The following is a 19,929-nucleotide window of genomic DNA, read 5'->3' on the forward strand; positions in this document are numbered from 1 at the left end:
CGCCCAGGCACAGAGTTTAAGACACATGACCAACAAAAACAAAAATGACTAATGCAAAAAAAGCAGGTGTATGGCTCAAGTGGTAGAGCACCTACCTAAAGTGCATGAGGCCCTGAGTTTAAGTTCTAGGATAAAAACGAGGGAAGGATGTGAACATATGGAAGGAAGAAAAGAAGGAAGGGGGGAATTATTTTGTATATTGTACTTGTCTAGTTATTTCATTAAGGAGGCTTCTCATTCCTTTTTCTTTTTTTTCTGTCAGTTGTGGGGCTTGAACTCAGGTCCTGGATCCTGCCCCTGAGCTTTTGTGCTCAAAGCTAGTGCTCTACCACTTTGAGTTACATGGTCACTTATGGGTTTCAGTGGTTAAATGAAAATAAGTATCTCATAGATTTTCCTGACTAAGCTGGTGTTGAACCTTGATCCTTAGATCTTAGCCTCTGACTAGCTAGACTTACAGGTATGAGCCACTGGCTCTGGGCACTCACTTGTTTTCTTTCTTTCTATTTTTTATCAGTCATGGGACATGAACTCTGGGTGCTGTCCCTGAGCTCTTCAGCTGAAGTGAAGCACTCCACCAGAGTCCACTTCTAGTTTTCTGATTGCTAATTGGAGATAAGAATCTCATTACAGAAGTTCCGAGGTAGATGGCAAAGGAGAACCTGGAGGCTAATCAAGCTCCAGCAAAGAAAGCAGTTTTAGTGTTCCTAAATACTGTTTAGTAAACAGTCCTACACTACAGAATCACTCCAAGTGTGCCATCAGGTACAGAGAGTTTGGCCAGAGAGGGAAAATCCACACAAGGAGGCAAAACTGAGCAATTGCCGGTAGCCAAGGCTGGAACGGATGCAGCGGCAGTGACAGTGGCTGTATTGGCCATACCTATAGCAGAGAGAGTTCAGGAAAACAGCACCAGACACAGCAGGTGAGCAGATTCTACTCATCACCAGCAAGAACTGACAAAGAGCAGATATCTTCATCCTGCAGATCACACACCAGAGACAACTCAGGAACCAACACTCTGGCATGAGTAGAACACTGACATCCTCACTCCTTATCTGGGAGCAGAGAAGGGAAAGCCATCCCTCCCCAACCACCGGAGAACTCCATCTTCCATACTGACAAAGGCCCCTGTGAGCAACTAGCTCCAACTCAGGCCTTGGAAGAAAAGAAGAGTCATTTAGCAGGTCACAAGAACCTTACCTAACCTGCCAGGCTCAGCTACACCCAGGGGAAAATCACCCAGCCCAGACAGAGGAAGATCCGCCTCCCACCTCAGGAGAGACTTTCTTCACTGTGTAAACAGAACCAGAGGCTGCCCCTCCCTACAGCAGCCTAGAAAATCAACTAAAATTCAGTAAACACAAACCCTGAGAATGGATCCAGGCTGGGTTCTGTGAGTGTCTCTGGAACTATCCCCTCAGGGAAAAGCTAGTTTGCTGAAAAGCCTCAACCCTACCCAGAACCTATCCTAATCACAGCATCTTGAAAGTAGAGGAAACAGCCATCTCCCTCTTTTGTGATACTCAAAGCAGATCTCCCTCCCATTGAACTAGCCTGAGAAGAGGATCACAAAATCCTGGGTAAAGGAGAGCATTATTCTGCCTGCTCAAACAAACTGACTTAAGAATCCAATCAAGCCACAGGAAAACCAAACACCACAAGCAGACCTGAGACTGCACCAAGAGAGTGGTTATGGACACAGTGGAGATAAAGGATCTTCTCATCACCTCTCCAAAAAATAACTCTTTTTGTAGCTTTTTTTAAGTTTTATTTTTTAATTGTTTTCTATTAATCTTTTTTTTTCCACTCATAATGTTTATTTTAGGTGTATTTGTGTGTGTGCTTTTTTATATCTTCTGATCTTTTGGTACTTTTTTATTTTCTTTTTTTTTCTCTTTCTTTCTTTTTTGAGTGACTTAATTGATATTATGCCCATCCCCATATATATATACCCGTCGTCAATTATTAGACCTTATACCCTATGGTATATACACTTAATCCAGAAATTTATTACTCAATTCATAAGCTCTTAGGCTTAAATTCTTTAGTAGCAATATTATATCTTTATACCTATATAATTTCCTGTTTGTCTGTTTTTTGCTAGTCATGGGGCCTGAACTCTGGGCCTGGGCACTGTCCCTCAGCTCTTCAGCTCAAGACTAGTCCTCTACCACTTTGAGCCACAGCACCACTTCCAGCTTTTTCTGCTTATGTGGTGCTGAGGAATCGAACCCAGAGTCTCATTCATACAAGGCAAGCACTCTACCACTGAGCCACTTTCCCAGCCCTAATTTTTAATAACTAATTTTAAGCACTTTTATTTTTTAGTTTTTCATGTCTCCTATCCCTCACCTCCTCTCATTCTATCCTTCTCTCAATACCATTTCTTTAAACTTACATAATTTTTAAGTGTTTCACTGTTTAAATTTAAATTTTTATTTCCATTTTTCTTCTTTTCTTTTAAATCACTCTCCTATCATTCTGTCTAATCTATTTCTCTCTCTGAGATAAGAACTTGGTTAAATTCATTCTCCTTTTACCTCTACATAGCCCTCTAATCAGTGGTATTTCTTTGAGGAATTACTGTCAATGTTGCCATGTGCCAATCCAAGGCCTCTCACAAAGTCTCCTAACCCAACCTGTCTGTGCCTCTGTGTGAGTTAATCATCATTGAACAACTGCGTTCCATGGTTTGTGAAACATTCGCTTCTGTGATCATATGCACATGAGGGCCCAAGAAGAGACTTCCCTGGAAGGAATGTCCTAAAATGCAAAACGTCTACTAGGGCAATGGAAACCCATGGTTGGGCATGCTTAATTTTTAACCTGTGCACTGAACTAACAGGAACACATTAAGACACACTAAGAAACCCTGATGTAAAGGATCAGAGGGCTGAGGGGAAGGGAGCCGCATGCTCAGGAATATAAATGGAGCTTACAAGCCACTGCAGGCTCTGACTTTCTATGTTGAAGTTAAGATTAACAGGCAGCCCAAGTTTCTAAGAACTCATTGTCTAGGCTATATGCCTCTTTCAGAACTTCTTTTCCTCCTCCTGTATTTTGAAAACAGCAGTTAGTACTGTGTTTCTCTCTCCTAGGGGCAATTTTTCTCTTCACACAATGCTTAAAGTAGATAATAGGAAGCTGAAATTAAAGTTAACAAGTATGAAGTAGCACACAGTGCTTGTCCTGAATTCCTGGACCTAAAAAGTTCCCAATTCTAAGCACAAAGTGATCATAGGTGTATCCTAATAACCTCCACTGAATGGAGAAATTTGAACAATTTTCCCAAGGCAGGTATTGTCCAGTACAGTAGTTACCACCTATAACCCTTGTTATTAGGATGGTTGTGATCTACTAGAACAATAACCTTGAAACTGGGCCAAGACGAGACAACTTATCGTTGCTAGAAACGGGGGAAGACAACTAGGAGAATGTTTCTCTGGCACAGACATGGATATAATTACAACAAAGTTCTAAATTGTGGCTCATCAGTAAAGACTATCAAGTCATACATCAATAAAGGTAATAACTAAACATAAAAATTTAAAAAAAACTATTTGGGTTTCCGTACTAACATCTTTTTAAAGGTGTGTGTGTGGTGTCTGAGATTTTTTATGGGGCAGCATTGGTTCTTAAAAATCATCCTATTGGCACTATCTTTAGGTTTCCCATTCAAGTCTGGTGGCATTCTAGCTGTACCACTTGAATCACACAATTCTTGACTTCTGCTGGTTAACGAGATAAACATGTAAAGTATATGTCAACCTTGGTTGGTTTCAAATTATGATCTTCAGATCTCATTCTCTGGAGTAGGTAAGGATATAAGAGTGAGCCACTATGCTCAGCCCAGTATTTCCAGTAAGTTACTTAATCTTTCTGAATCTCAGCTTCTTCTTGTGTGGAAAGTGAACAGAATTATTTTGTGTATCTTAGAATCTGGTGGGAGTTATGACTAGGTATGGGAAGTATAAGTGTTCGGGATGTGAAGACAGAGCCTGACAATCTCATAAAACTACTGATGTTTATATTGAAATGAATTAAAGGAATTGAAAACGATGGATTTTTCTTTTTTTTGTTTATCCATTTCTGGGCAGTGAGGGAGCCACAGAAATTCAAGGAGAACAAGGAAACAAATGCAGCAGTGATACTCTGTAGATATTATGTTGACAATCAACTATACCACTTGTGGGCAGGGAAAGGAGGGAAAAACAGAGAGAGAGCAAAGAAGTGATTAGATTTTCGAAAATGAAATGAACTCATTATCTAAATTACAAAATGGTGACCCGTATGTCCACTACATTAACAATAACAATTTTTTAAAGTCCAGGTTGGTGATTCTCTCCTCCAGTTTTAGTTAGAGGACCTTGAGACTCAGGCCCACCTATAGAGTTTTCGAAGGTCAATTGATATGATAATTAATATAGAGCCAAAATCTCTTAACAAATGTTATAAAAAGTATTTCATTCGTAGTACTTCTTTCTGCTTGAATGGAGATTCTATATGTTATTGGCAGAGCTATGTTTTTTACTTTTTGTTTTCAGTATTTGTCAACTGTTGAAATCCTTCTTGAAGCTTTGGGACAGAGGTCTGCTATATCTTGGCACCCTGCCCCTAACTAAAATAGTAATCAACCTTTGAAATTAATTTACTTGTGTATGAGTTTGTTTTATTTCTTTATTCATTTATTTATTTATTTGTTTATTTATTTATTTTTGTCGCTGGTGGTGAAATCTGGGCCTGGTCGCTGCCCTCAGCTCTTCAGCTCAAGGCTAGTGCTCTACCACTCGAGCCACAGCACCACTTCTGGCTTTTTCTGCTTACGTGGTGAGGAGGAATCAAACCCAGGGCCTCATGCATGCAAGGTAATCTGTGTACCACTAATCTACCTTCTCAGCACCTATGAGGGGTATTTTTGTGCACGGGTCTATCAAGGAAATCTATTCAGAAATGTATTCATTTGCCACTAGACATTAATTATGAATTATCTGATAGTTAAAGGATAAATTGTTATCATTTTTACTAGGAATTGTTTGTCTTCCCATGCTAAAAACATGGAGGAGGGTATTTTAAACTAAAACTACAAAAGAAATTTAAGATCTTTGTGCTAACAAATGTGTCCAGTTATTACATTAAAAAGAAATTTCAAACTTCATGAATACAGAGCTCAAACTCCTTATACTACTTATTTCAAAATGCAAATTAAAGGGAAAATCAGACAGGGGATAAAATTTATATTGTATGTTAATTTTTAAAGAGGAAAATAAGATCCTAGATGGCAGATTAAAGGCAAAGCAATATCAGAGCCCTATCTACTCAATAAGAAATAAGAAGCTTATTTGAAAAAAAAAAACTGCAAAGTGCACATCAGGCAAAGGCAAGCAGTCAGAGCTTACCACAAACACAGAAATACCATATCTCTCAGAAAAAGGAAACAAGTTCAGACCAGTGCTCATCCTTATCCCTGATTTCAATAATACATATACACCCCCTACACACACACACACACACACACACACACACACACAATGAATGTATGCAACAGCTCAACCTACTCACATCCACTCAACATGAATCAAAGATCTTCCTGTAATATTTGAAACTTTAAGTTTCAAGTCATATAAATAATTGATAATAGATGCATAAGTAATTATTTTCTGAATAGCGCTCTACTGTAAAAGTGAGAATTCATGATGATTATAACTACTTTAAACATCTCTGAATCTCAAAAAAATTAAACAACACACAATCCGGGACTGCATTTCTACCAGCTATTCTGCAAAGGCTTAATAAGAAGATACTTATGAGATTTTGTGTACCAAAAATTAAATACTAAATTCAATTAATACCTGAGTAAGTGAAGAGAAAGATGATCAGAGAGATCTATGCTGCCTCCAGTTCTCAACCAGCTGTACACTGTGTCATCTTTGCTGCTGCTGGACCTTAGTTGTCTTCTCCAGTGCAGTGGCCACACTGGGGTTGGATTGGGCCTGGTAGGGAGATGAGTTTGGCCACATGGGAGGCCACACTGGGGTTGAGGTTTGGGGCAGTGTGGAGGGGAGAGGAGGCCTTGGCAGAAGCTGGTGAAGCAAGGAAAGAGGCAGGAAGCCGGAGGCTCAGGAAGCAGCATGCCCGAAGGCTGCCTGGTTCTGGAGAATGTCTGTGAGGTGGGGTTGTTGGGGCAGATCCCATGGGGCCTGGTGGCCTGGTGAGAAGAGGAAGGAATCTCAAGTACTGCAAAGGAGGACAATGAAAATTAAGATCACAGTGGCTGAACAATTTCAACAACAAAGGTGGGGAAATGGAGGTAAACTCTGGGGATGAGAGGACGGCAGCACTGGGCCAGTGGAGTTCAATCCTTTCTGGACATACCTGGAAGTGTGTGAAGACTGGCTCCACCACAGCTTTGGCCTCACTCGACTTGAACGGGCACCCGGAATGGTCACCTCAGCCTCAGCCTGCCCCAGAGAGCCAGACTGGCATAGATGCTGAAGACCAAGCAGTGGCTGGGAAGCTATGCGCAACAGGGTGGAGGAAGCATGGCTGGTGGGTGCAGCTCCAGCCCAGCCAGGTCCAGGGCCAACGGGGAAGTTCAGACTGTAGATCTAGAGCAGGCAGTGTGCCCCAGACCAGTGGGACTTCCAGGGACTTGCGTGGAGGCCAACACGTGCATGTTGGGAACTTCATAAGTATGGCCCAGGCGTCTCCACGGAAAGGTGCATTCACTCCTGTGCCTCTCCTTTCTTCTGGACTCTCGCTGTCCTCCTGCTTCCTGCTGAAGTACCAGGCCATAGACCGCCCCCAAAGGCCAGCAGAGAGCCCTTGCCAATGTAAATACAGGGGGGTCGTTTATTACAGCTCGAGCTGGACTCACAAATCTTCCCTGACACAGCAGGTCAATAATTGTCAGTCCCAATCTCTTGGTCAGCAAGGTCTTTTTATTTTGTATGAAGCAGGTGGAAGGATCATTACAACACTGATTTTGTGATAGGTCGGTGGTTCGTAGTAAATCTAGTCTTAAATTTATTGGTTGGGGAATGATTATTTCCAGTAAGGGCAGGGACTTTCTCGCTTAGCAGTTACAGGATAGGTTAAATCATACATAGCAAGCATATTATAAGTTGGGGTAGGTGGGGCCAATCACAGGAATGCTGAGGGCACTATTCCTGGATTATTTCCCGACCTAAATTGCTTCCTGATAGAGTTGGGAGATAATAGGTCAGGGCAGTCTGAGATTCCTGGACAGATCAGGGCTGTCTGGTTTCTTAGTTATTTTTACTGTTACATTTTCTTAGAACATGAACTGACACTCTTTTTCCAGTAGCAGATAACAGATATTTTCCTTAGAGTTTCTGAAATCACTGCCAACCTATTTGTCCTCTCACTGACACATCCAACTACAGGAGTCAACTTCTCCACGCTGATGACAGGCCATCTCAGAGATATTCACAGGGCTATGTTTCCTCCTCTATCTCAGGCCTTTCTACTGAAAGAACATCCTTACTAAAAACTTTTTAGTTGTTTCTAGTGAGGAAGAAAAGTAAGGCCTAGTTGCAGCCATGGAACCAAGAATTGAGGGCCATGGCTAGAGCAAAATGCCCTGAGAAAAGATGGATTCATTTTTGTCAAAGACACAAGTCTCTATAGGAACTCTCATTCTAACTGATTTTCTTCCTAGTAATATATTCACAGAATATGTAGACTATGTAATGAATGAACAATGACATATGCATAATATTTGCGAATATGGAGGGAATTAAGAAAAAACTGCAATGGCCAGAAGTAACTGGTTCTTTGAAAGAGAGCTGGTAGGTTCTTTGTTTGGTCTCTACGCCTTTTAGCACGGTATTTTGTATTGCATTCAAACATATGAAGTTCTTAAAATGTAAAATCAGGACAAATAGTTAAAAATAAGGAAATTTTCCTAATAAAGTATACAAACTGCATCTTTAAATTCAGAGGTACTTAACTTGAAATTTTTCTCACGTTAAATTGCCTTTTGTTCCACCGAAGAGTTGATATTCGAAAATTCCTAAAGAGAATTATTTTTTTTCTTTTCTTCCTTTTTAAGGAACCATAGTAAGGTCCACCTGTTTCTGCTGTGAGCTCTTTCTTCCACTTACTGCCCAGTTGCTGTCAATACTCATCCCCATACGAGACAAGCAGCTCACATCCTGCCTTGATGACATGACAGGTTTGGTAGAAGATCTACCTCTGATACTGAAAGGCCCTCGGATTCTGATTCTCAGCACACCTGCCACAGTTCATATACCTAAAGTTGAAGCAGGCACAGGAAGGAAACATAAGAGGGTAAGTTTCTGCTCCCTTTGGATCTACTCCCAATACTCATCCACTCTAGAACTCTAAGTGCACTGTTTTCAAAGCTCAGTTCCAGACTTCTCTTAATCCTTATTTGTCACAAATAGATAGATTTCCAGATTCTCTAAATTGAGTTAAAGTTTATGTCATAGATTTTGGTGGGGACATGCATTCTGTTTCTAGATTAGCACACATCATTTGACATTTGGCCCAAGTAATTTTCCTTAGATTGGACTCACTCATGCACCTGTCTCCACTATGTTCCCATAGAAATTCAGAGAATCATTTGTCTTATAAAGACAATAGAGGGAAATTTGTTTATTCATGATGTTGTTTCCTGATACGACAATGGTTCCCCATGGCACAGGGCTGCAGGACATACCATAGAACCACTGCTTTCTGAACCTCACCACTGCTCCAACTCTGCTTCTACGTGTTTGAGTATACCCTAATAGACTAAAGTTCTTTCTTGTAGGTTGTTAGGGCACTATGTACTTTGCAAAAACGACGAAGAAAAATTATAGTTAAATACTCCTACAATGAAATTGTCCTTTCTATCTCCACATGTGTTTCACAATTACTCAGGGAATATGATTTATTCAACTACTGAGGATAATTCTTTGACTCGTATACAGTATGTGCTTTACAGATGCAGGATCTATGAATGAAGTTAGGCCCTTTGGTTTTTCTTCTGATGTCTTAATTTTGTCTCTCATGGAAATTTTTATTTTGATACAGTACACATATTTATATGCATACATACATACATACATACATACATACATACATACATACATACATACATACATACATACATACCAGAGCTAATGATTGAACTCAGTAACTAAACTTACCTCTTGCAATACAAGCACTCTACCACTTGAACCACTAGCCCTTTTTGTGTTGTTTATTTTTGAGGTATTTTTTGTCTGTCAAGGGGCATAAACTCTGTGCCTGAATGTTGTCCTTCAGCTCTTCAACTCAAGGCAAGCGCTCTACCACTTGAGCCACAGCGCCGCTTTTGATTTTCTGCTGGTTAATTGGAGATAAGAGTTTCACAGCCTTTCTTCCATGGGCTGGATTTGAACCATGATACTCATATCCGAGCTTTCTGAGTAGCTACTTACAGGTTTGAGCCACCAGTGCACAGTTTGTTTTTGAGGTATTATTTACCCTGCTGTCCTGGGTTGCTATCCTGCTTGTGCTTGCCTGGGTTGCTGGAGATACTTCACTTTATCCAGCCATTGTACTTCCACAGTAGCTGGGATAACAAATGTGCACCAACGTGCTCAGCCATTGGTAGTAATCGGGGTCTTATAATCTTTTATGCTAGGAATGGCATCAGACTGAGATCTCATCTCTATCTCAAAAGTACAAATTAAAGGTTGAGCTATGGAACCCAGCTATACTATTTATATTTTTATTTCTTGTCCATCAAATATTCATAATTTTGAAAGCACCAAGTACAGCAAAAGAAAAATGGAGATATGGGAATCCATATGTGTGATAATCAGGGTGCAAGTCTTCTGAGGATAATATCCTCTTAGGAACCATGAAAATGACTGCTGGACTCACTCCAGTTGGCCTGGGATTTATTTTTTGCATCTACACATAGAAGTTACTCCTTTTTGTGATCTGAGTTTCAGAAAGACAAGCTAAAGGCTTTTGGGTAATAATTGGCAAAATCATATTACTTGATTCCAGTGATGCTCTTTGAGCCTGCATGGACTCAGTAGTTGTGAACACATAAGATGCCGTCTACACATCTGAGGGGATTTGTCATAGTCCTAACAGAGGCTCCTTAAGCATGGATGCACTTTGCCTCTAACACACTCTGTTTATATGCGCTATACTTTGATCCTAAATCAGCATGTCCATGTTTATGCAGATTCCACAAACACATACAATTATTTTGTCCATGTCCTAGCAAAGTTTCATTGGAGGCACAGGGGGACACATGGAGTTAGAGAAAGGGGGGAAAGGGAGGGCATTTCTTACCATCTAGGAGTACCTATTGTCTGCATCTTCATCTTCTATGATCAAGCCCTCATAGGGGCTGAAGTGCAAACCCAATGGCAGATCAGATTCCTCATTCCATACTCTAAGCCTAGCCTCAGGGTACTGTACTGACGAATTCTCAGCCCAGGGGGCAGACTGAGGACTGAATGGTCATAATGCCCCTTGTCCACCACATTGTCTCTTACAAATATAGGTGGCCCATGAACAGTGTAGCTGGTGATGAAGAAGTTCTGACACTGCTCACAATCTGAGGCAAGAGAAGCAAAAATTAGTCAAGAAATATGTACATTCCCAGATTTAACAATCATGAGAAAGAGCACAGAATGCATATCATTGTCGCTTAGTTCTTCATGTGAAGTTACTAGAGTAAACCAGTAATTGGGGGCCAAATGACCTGATGAATTATTATAAAAGCACATTTGCCTTCTGTTTGAACAAGCACAGAGGGTTACTTACACAGGTAATCATCATCCTGGGGTTTACGGATATCTTCATAAGCATAACTCTTTCTTTCCTGTAGGATGTACATGCTCATTTTTACCTCCTTTTTCCTACGTCCAAGTTGAAAAACAATGGTTATTTAAGTTGGGGATCAACAATCTTTGTCCCTATTTCTTCAGAAAAGTAAAATCTCTTACTACCAAATTATCATCTATTCTTCTCACATACTCTGGTCCCCCATTAATCTTTGACTAAGAGATACAAAGACTTCATTTGAACACTAACTACAGGTTTCTAATTCAATTTTAAGTTTTGGCCATTCCCATTTTCAGGTTTAATTTCGACTTCATTAAATTTCTTATAAAGTGGTCTTTGATGAATTTATTCATTCAGAATATTTGTTGAGGGTATGTTAAGTATTGAGCAAAGACGAGGACATACAGGATTGAAAATGTGTGGTCACAGATTTATCAGACACTTTGCGTTTATCTGTTATTTTACCTTTTACTTATCATTTTCAGACAACATGCAGGCTGTACACATTTTTCTTGTCAGTCCTGGGGCTTGAACTCAGGGCCTGGGCACTGTCCCTGTGCTTCTTTTGCTCAAGGCTAGCACTCAACAACTTGAGCCACATTGCCACCTCTGGCCTTTTCTGTTCATGTGGTTCTAAGGAATAGAACCAAAGGCTTCATTCATACAAGACACATAATCTACAACTAAGCCACGTTCCCAGTGCAGTCTGTGCATCTTTATCTATGTTCTTTAGATTAACATTCAGAAGTTCAGGGAGAATGTAAAATGTGTCATGGCCTAAGTGCCTCCAGGTGGATAATAACCCAAGTGTGTAACTTCATTGTGAAATTCTTATGTGCTGCTCATTGGAAACCTAATTACTAGTTCCACAGCTTAGTTCAGCCTATGTTTGAACTTTCCAAAGTCCATCTCACATAATCAGATTACCCTCAGCAACCTTGCTAGAATTACCAAAATTAGTAAATTTCCCAAATTATTTTCTCTTACCCAATTTTTGTTTGCAGTATTGTCCTTGTGTATTTGCTTCTCCAAGAGGGAACGCTGGTTTCTGGGCCTCTTCTAATCCACTTGACTTTAAGAAATTTATAATTCCTGAGAACTTCTTCAAACTAGGTTCCTTACCTAAGGTTGTCTTGGGCATTCCCTTCAATGAAAGTCACATATAGAATTGGAATGTATTTCCTAAGCCTTCCATCTCCTATCAGTTTTCTCTCAAATCCATATAAGTTAGACTGAGGGAGGGAGAACACTTGAGAATACAAACCGAAAAGCAAACAAGGTCTGTGAATGAAGGAAATGAAGCTTGGAAGAAGACATGACTAGTGGTGACATTTAATGAAAGAGAACACGGGGAAAGTGGAGAATTACAAAACTTGGTTGGAAAAAGCTATGACAGAGCAGTGAGAATAGGAAGAAATTATTGGCAGAAATCTATATGGACAATTAAGTACATTCAAATTGCAACTAGTTATAACAGATGACTTTGAAATTAATTTGACTTTTTTCTATGCAATTTTGCCTGAAAAAGTATGTACCATATAATAATTGTATAAATTGGTATACATGTCTGTTTTTGAGATGATAAGGTAAACAAAAATGTGATATGGTAAAAAAAGAAAATGTTCATCAGGCAGACTCTAGTGACTCGTGATTGTAATCCTAGTTATTCAGTAGGCTGAGAGCTGAGGTGTAAGCTTGGCAGCCAGCCCAAGGAGTAGTAAGACTCATATCCACTTAAAACCATCATAAAAGCCAGGAGTGGTATTGTGGTTCAAGTTGCTGAGTGCTAGCCTTGCTAGCACAAAAGGAAGGATCTGGAACAATGATTAGACCTGATTGTAAGTCTCAGGCCCAGCACCAAAAAATTTAACATTGAATATTGTGAATTCTTAAAATACAGCATCAATGGGACTAAGCATTTCTTTCTGCTTTTTTTTTTTCCAGTCCACGGCCTGGGCCCTTTCCCTGAGCATCTTTGGCTTGAGGCTAGCACTTTACCGCTTGAGCCACAGCACCATTTTCAGCTTGCTTTTCCTGTTTATGTGGTACTAAGGAATCAAAATAAGGGCTTCATGCATGCTAGGCAAGCACTCAACCATTAAGCTACATTCCAAGCCCCTAATTATTTGTTTTTGAGCCCTGATATAAATTCACTTTCTGTGACAGCCCTAGTTGAAATAAATTAGTTGAAATTGAATTTGAAGACATTAACTTCAGTATTTCTCGAGCCTGTTACTTTTACTTAAATTTCAAAACTGATTAATTATTATATATATTGATTATAACTTGTTTATCCTGAAAATATTGAGGGGGGTTCAGTTGAGACTTCAGACCTCTGAAGAACGATCAGTTATTGTCCAACCACTCAAAAGACTCACATGTAAAGGCTACAGCTAAACAAACAACTATGGAAAGTTCCAGAATCAGCTAACTAAAGCTCAGAAGAAGGGACCAATCCTCCTCTTCCTCACAGAATTGACATTTGAAATTAGCCTCAGAAGGATATGTATCTATGTAAAATATTATGTCACTTTTTTTAGTTGTCAGTAAACTTTTCTTAAAACTTACAAATAGTGTGGATTTATTGTTGCATCTATCAATTTGTTATAACAAAATGAAAAGTGGTTGGAACAGAGATTGGAACAATCTTTCAGTGAATGGTGTGAAGATGTGAATGGCTAAGATAGCTAAGACTTTATAATGCTGTGTAAGTATTTATGAACTTGTAAGTGCCTTTAGAGAAAATGTATTGGTAGACTTCACCACCACTAAGTGTGATCCCAGACACAATACATTTTTAGATTTCGGTTTTCTCATCACGTAAGTGATTATAGTTTACTATTTGCCTCATTATGTTGTTGTAATATTGAAATCTATTTGTTCATGGAACATTTAAAATAAAGTCTAAAATATTGTGAAAATAAAATAAGTGGTAGTGATTATTGTGGCTATGAATTGAATCTTAGAATGAATATGATAAGAACAGAAGAGATCAGGAAAAAGAAGCAGATGTTCCTAGGGCTTCTTCTCTTACTTGGAACCATGAAGAAAGTTTACTCATCAATAGAATTTGGGAGACATTTATCTTCTGACGCTTACTCTGTTCAGTTCTGAAGGTCACCCAAGAAGGTTTGACTAAAAGTGATGAGAAATCTGGATTTTGGTTACAAAATATCTGCAAACTGTGGATTCTATTTTTTGACAGCAAATCTCAGCCAGAGAGAAAAGACTCTATTTTAGGAAAATGTTTTCTGAATTATCATTAAGGCTTGTCCCTATATTTCTTTTCTTCAATTTCTTCAAACCTAGACAAAACCCATCTTTGCTTCACTCTGTGTTCATAAGCTATCTGTTATAATTTAATTGGTTTTTGATGACAAGAAACATTAAGCAAATTAGGAACAAGAGGGAAAGATTATTTAGTTAAATAGCATACATCATGGTCAACTTAGTTTCATTTCAGTGATGAAGGATTGTTTAACACACATAAATCTTTAAGTGCAATGCAACACATAAGCTGATCAAGGACAAAAATCACACACTCATTTCTCTGGATGCAAAAAAAGCCTTTGACAAAAGTAAACATTCTTCTTTTTTTTTTTTTTGGTCAGTTGTGGGGCTTGACCTCTGGGCCTGGGTGCTATTCCTCAGCTCTTCAGCTCAAGGCAAGCATTCAATCATTGAGGCACAGCACTACTTCCAGTTTTCTGGTCGTTTATTGGAGAAAAGTGCTTCACAGACTTTCCTGCCCGGCCTGGCTTTGAACTCTGATCCTCAGAGCTCAGCCTACTGAGAAGTCAAGATTACAGGTGTTATGCCCAGTTAAAGTCAGCATTCTTTTATCATAAAACCCTTGAAGAAACTAGTGATACTGGGTATATATCTCGATAGGATTACGGGTATATGTGAAAAATTAAATCATTTCTGTTAATAGCAGGAATGACACAAATGTCTATTTTTTTCATTCTTTTCCCGTATTGAATGCAATCAAGCCACAGAAATAAGCATAGAGAAAGAAATAAATAGGTCAAAAGGGAAGAAACCATTTAAATTATGCTTGTTCACATATTACATGATCCTATATTTAAAAGATCCTAAAAATTTCCAGAGAAAAATTCTAGATCTGATAAATGCTATTGGAATTGTGTCAGAATAAATGATGAACATTTAAAATCATCAGCTTGTCTGGCAACAATGAACAGTCTGGAAAAGAAATCAGAAAAATCACAATAGTCTCAAAAAATTAGCTTAAGATTGTGCTTAACTAATGAAGTAAAAAGACTTCTATAATGAAAAGTATAAAACCTCAAATAGAACTGAAAGCCAAACTGGGCTGGTAAGTTTGTGAGACTCTTATTTCCAATTAAGCACCAGAAAATATGAAGTGGTGCTGTGGTTCAAGTGGTAGAGTGCTCACCTTGAGTTGAAGAGGTCAGACACAACACTCAAGGCAACTGTCAGGATTGATGACGATGATGATGAAGATGATGAAGATGATGATGATGATGATGATGATGATAATAATAATAAACTTAAAAATTGGCACTATGGATTGCATTTCATTCTTCCAAAATTATAAGTTGAATTCCCAATCCTCAAAATATTATTTGGAGATGGAGCGTTTGGTAGCTAATTAGGGTAAGATGAAATCATGGAGGTGAGGCCCGAGATGGATTTAACTTTCACAGAAAAAAGCAAAGAAAGATCCTTTCCATCTCAACTGTTCCTCCTTTCCCAGTCATGAACATACCAAGATTTCATGTAGATACACAATGAGATATAGGCCATCTACAAACCTAAAATAGATCCTTCATCAGAACCCAGTCACACTAGCATACTGGTTTGAGTTTTCAAGCTTTCAGAACTATGAGAAATAAATTTTTATTTAATTAACTCACTGTATACTATTTGGTTATGGCAGACTAAGTTGAACACACAATGAGAAAAACACTGGAATTCACCGTTTTTACAAAGAAGATACATAAATCTTTGTATGTGGCTAACAAATGTATGAAAATATGCTCAATATTACTAAGCAGTAGGGAAATGTAAGTAAAATGTCAATGACTCCTTAGGATGCCTACCATAAAAATAAATAAAAAGATACTGGATGCTGGGCACTGGTGGCTCTCGCCTATAATCCTAGCTACTCAGGAGGCTGAGGTCTGATCATGGAGCAAAGCCAGCCTGGGCAGGAAAGTCTGTAAAACTCTTATCTCCAATTAAACCACCAAAACACCAAAAGTGCCGCTATGACTAAAGTGGTAGAACACTAGCTTTCAGCTAAAGAACTGAGGGACAGCACCCAGGCCCAGAGTTCAAGCCCCACGACCAACAAAATAATGGAACCTTTGCTCGCTGCTGGTAGAAATATAAAATAGTGCAGTTGCCTTGGGAAATAGTATGAAAAGCACTCTAAAAATTAAAAGCATAACTAGCTTATTATCTAGCAATCTAATTCCTGATATACATAGAGACAGGAAGGAAGGAGGAATGGAAAGAAGTAAGGAAACAAGGAATGTAAATAGATCCTAAATAGATATTGGCACATTCAGTATAACTGCAGCATTATTATTACTATTGTCAGTTGTAAAGTAGTTGCATAGGAAAACAGACATTATATATGAGTTCCAAATTACATGACCACATAAAGGAAGAACAGTTAAGGTTCACCTGTCTTTTTCCAGGTTTATCCAATGTGAATAACACAGACAGGGTAACATTTCCACAGTCTATCATGGATCTTTGGCACAGAGTACATTGCAGATTCCATGTTCAATTCAAATCAAAGACATCAGGCTGCAACCTTGTGATTTCAGTCACAATTCTTTCTGTCTGGTCTATTCTTTCTATGTGAACTCTCTAAATGAAGGCATTTGACCACATAACCCCTCTGTGATATATAAATGCATACCACACTGGAAACCCTTCAAAAGCACAATCTTACTTGGGTCAATTTGACCAAAAGATGAAGAATAAAAAATTCTTGAACAGAGAATCAAGTGGACCAATCTCTCCATGACTCTAGTAGCATTTATTCTTCTCTCAACTCCAGTAAGGAATTGGTTCTATTTTTGACAGTTTCCATTTTTGTTCAGATTGTTCAATGTCTTTCTCTGCGTGGTTATTTCACTAAATAGACTATCTTCCATGAGATTGCAAATGACTGCAAATAAGTCAACAAATATATGTTTTCCAGGTGTTAGATAGAAAATCAATGCATCAAGAAAATATGGACTATAATATTGTATCAAAATGCTGTATGTACTTATCTACGTAATAGAAAGTGATGAGGATCACTTTTTACTTGAATTTTACCCTACTAAACATCTAGCAGAGTCCTACCTCTATCTATGTTTCTCTTATCCTTTGGATTTTTGCAACCATCTTCTAACAAGCTTCTCTTTTGCCTCGTTTCTAATTTTTTACATTGCTATCAGATTTTTTACCAAAACTATTTTTAATAGTGTTTTGATTAGTTATCTGAAGAGAGCGAGAGAAAGAGACAGCAGTGGTGATAGAGAGATACTCATCTTCCTAACAACTCCAATTTCGTCCTCCAGAAAAGTGAGAAAAATCAGGCTCTTACCATCATCCATAATGATGTTTTATTATAACTCACTCAACAGAACAGCAGAATAAGTTAAGAGTGAGTCAATTACAAGTAGCTCATCTCTAGTGATTAATTAAGCACTGAAATCATTTTGGTGTTACTCATCCATAACCAAATACAGAATTCTCTTCTTTTTATTCACCATCCAAAGAAACCCAAATTGGATCTACGGCTCAAGTGGTAGAGCAATAGCCTTGAGCAAAAATGTTTAAGGGCAGTTCCTAGACTCTGAGTTTAAATTGTAAGATTTATGTCCGCACACAAAGAAAATGTGTTCCCAAATATCTGTCCTCCCATGTTCTCTGAATGTTATATGAATGATCTAGGGATAAAAGGTGTCCAGACAGATTTTAGGCTCGTGCACATTTTGTAATAAACAATAACTTCCATTCAAAAACTGAACTGGAAGTAGTGTCATCTGTGTTACGAGGAATGGACCACACATACTGTGGAGACTTTAAGGGAGCAGTGGAGAAATCCTTGCTCTCATGTCCTGGGCTTAACTCAGGACAGTCTTTTCACATCTATTGTTCCCCAGAGCACTTGGTGATCATCTGACTCCAGTCTCAAAGTGCTGGAACTCTTATTTCTGAGAAGAGTATATAAAATTATCTTGATAAGTCATTGCTTATTATACAGACACAAGTCAACAACTTTATGTTTTTAATCACTCTGCATGCCTGAAAGTAATAATGCGCATCACTTGTGTCCAAATCTTTTGAATAATATTCAAGTATATATATCCTACTCACAACAATGAAAGGATAAGAATTCTTGGTTCAGTGAATGCTTAAGAGTAAAGAAAGATTTCCCATTACACCTAGTTACCTCTGCAATGAAGGATTTCTCTTCATAAATTACGGAGATCTGTGACAACAATTTTCCCACAGTGGGTTTCTTTTCTGTGTTAATGTTCCAATGCTTGCTGAAGGTTGACATCCAGTTGATAGACTTCCTCTAATGCTTACTTTTACGGAGATGCTGCCGTGTGTCCAAGTCTTTGGTACCTGTTGAGATATAACTTTTTGCTGAATGTGTTTCTTTATTTGTTGTATTAAGTTTCTGTCTTGTGGATTTTCTCAATTTCACTGAGGACTGACTTCAGATTAAATGTCATTGAACATTTGTTCCATTCATTAGGTTTCGTTTCTCCTATATGTCAGTTCTCTGATCAACAATGAGGTGTGCCTCCCAGATGAAAGTCTCTACACACTGGTAATGTTCATCAGGTTTCTCTCCTGTGTGTGTTCTATAAATTAACGTGAACGTGTTTTCTCCTGTGTGTTTCTGGTGCAAACAGAGGGGTGAATTTTTTTTAAAAAACCACACTTGTTGCAGTCATAGAATTTCTCTCATTTCAGTGTTCAGTGAAGAATGCTCAGCTAAGCCTTCTGGGTAAAAGACTGTAAAGTTGTTGCATTCATGAGACTTCTCTCGCGTATTGATGCTCTGATGCAAGCTGAGTTTTCTTCCAGGTGACAGACTTTCCATATTTATTACGCTCCTAAAATTTCTCACCTGTGTGAATTCCATTATGCTTACTGAGTTCTGGACTCTGGTTGAAGGATATTTCATACCTGTTACATTCACAAAATTTATCTCCAGTGTGTCTTCTCTGATGGTCAGTAAATTCTGCTTCAGGGTAAAGAATTTCCACACTTAATACATTCAGAAGCTTTCTTTTCTGTGTGTGTGTGTTTGATGGACGTTAAGGTATGCCTTCTCAGTAAAAGATTTTCCACACAGGACACATTCATAAGGTTTCTCTCCTGTGTGTCTTCTGTTTTTGTTAAGTAAGGTTTGCCTTATGGGTGAAAGATTTTCCATACTGGATACATTCATATGGTTTCTATCCTGTATGTGTTCTCTGATGTTTGTTAAGGTGTACCTTCCAAGTGAAAGAATTTCCACACATTACAATCATAAGGTTTCTGTCCAGTGTGTCATCTCTGATGGACAGTAAGTGGTGCCATCTGGGTGACAGATTTTACATATTTTTCATATTCATAAAGTTTTTCTCCTGTGTGTTCTCTGATGGAGTTTCATGTGTGCCTTCTGGATGAGAAACATTCATAAAGTTTTTCTTACGTGTGTCTTTTCTGATGATCAGTAAACGCTGCCTTCCAGGTGAAAAACGTTGCACCCTCGATACATATATAAGGTTTTTCTCCTGTGTTTTATCTCTGATGATTAGTAACAGCTTCCTTCCAGGTGAAGGACGTTACATACTCGATACATTCATAAGGTGTCTCTACAGTGTGGATTCTCTGATGGATGTGAAGGTCTGCTTTTTGGATGAAAGACTTTACATACTTGATATAATCATAAGGTCTTTCTCCTGTGTGTCTTCTCTGATGATCAGTAAGGACTGCCTTCTTGGTAAAGGACTCTCCAAACATGTTAAAATCATAGGATTTTTCCCCTGTGTGTCTTCTCTGATGGACAGTAAGTAGTGCCTTCTGGTGAAAAATTATCTACATTTGTTACATTCATAAGGT

General features: G+C 38.6%; 1 pseudogene; it reads right to left on the minus strand.

Moving 5' to 3' along the window:
* Positions 1-7,968: 7,968 nt before the first annotated feature.
* LOC138816095 (histone-lysine N-methyltransferase PRDM7-like) lies at positions 7,969-10,870 on the minus strand (annotated as a pseudogene).
* Positions 10,871-19,929: the final 9,059 nt, after the last annotated feature.

Source organism: Dipodomys merriami, unplaced genomic scaffold, assembly GCF_024711535.1.
Source record: "Dipodomys merriami isolate MVZ:Mamm:240054 unplaced genomic scaffold, mDipMer1.0.p SCAF_682, whole genome shotgun sequence".
Taxonomy (NCBI): Eukaryota; Metazoa; Chordata; class Mammalia; order Rodentia; family Heteromyidae; genus Dipodomys; species Dipodomys merriami.